This window comes from Arachis duranensis, chromosome 4, assembly GCF_000817695.3.
Source record: "Arachis duranensis cultivar V14167 chromosome 4, aradu.V14167.gnm2.J7QH, whole genome shotgun sequence".
Classification (NCBI taxonomy): Eukaryota; Viridiplantae; Streptophyta; class Magnoliopsida; order Fabales; family Fabaceae; genus Arachis; species Arachis duranensis.
This window is the reverse complement of record NC_029775.3, coordinates 117373220-117374271: the sequence shown is the minus strand read 5'-3', so window position 1 is coordinate 117374271 and position 1052 is coordinate 117373220.

The following is a 1052-nucleotide window of genomic DNA, read 5'->3' as shown; positions in this document are numbered from 1 at the left end:
AATACGTTATTGTCGATTTAGAATTTTTTTTCCTTAATCATTTGTCCAAAATAAAATAAATTGTAGAGAGGAGTAGTAAGTGCAGCACACCAAACTCATGTATTAATTGTTGCGGTCAAGGCAAATCATGTAAGCTGTGCACTAGACAAGTATAACAATTAATAATTTGAAGGTTCATTGAGATCTGATTATAAGTTATTAAAAAGTAAATTGAATAAAAGTTTAAAATTTAAAGTGCTATTCTTACGAAATCTAATGAATTTATAATTGAAATTTAAAGTTTTTTTATTCTTACGAAATCTAATAAATTTTTAATTGAAATTTAAAGATTTTTTATTTTTTATTTTCTTTTTTATTTTCAATTTGTTGTATTTTATATTGTAAAAAGGTTCTATTTGAATATATTAAAAATATTTTTTATAATAATTTTTGTTTAAAAAGTATAACTTATTTATTTAGTTACATATTAAATAAAAATAATATTTCTATAATATATAAAAATTAAATCTTATATTTTGTTATTCAATAATTAAAATAAAATATTTTTATATAATAACAATTATAAAATTTTTATTGAAGTAGTCACCTAATTTAAATGTAGAACGTTGAATGATTATTTATCAATTATCATGTATATATGTAGTATAAAAATTTGATTGCAAAGTATCACGTGTTTATATTTTATAAAAGCTTGATTAGAAAAGTTTAAACTATAAAAATTTAATAAAAAACTTATACAATTCACATTAACGTAGAAACTCGCGCATACCCAAAAAATAATTAAGATATAAACAGACCATTCAATTTCATGCAAGGGTTGTTGGATGCTTGAAATAGTGTTACCCAGAATTGTAATTATGTATTATTATATCGGAGCCGTTATAATAGACTTAGAGACAATTATGTGTTTTTTTTTTTAAATTCAAGTGCAATCAATTTTATATAAAATTAATAATTAAGAGCAGTTAAATAATTTAATTAATTTTATTAAATTTTTATTAAAATTGACTGTATCTAAATTTTTTTATTTTTTAAAAATTGTATATAAATTT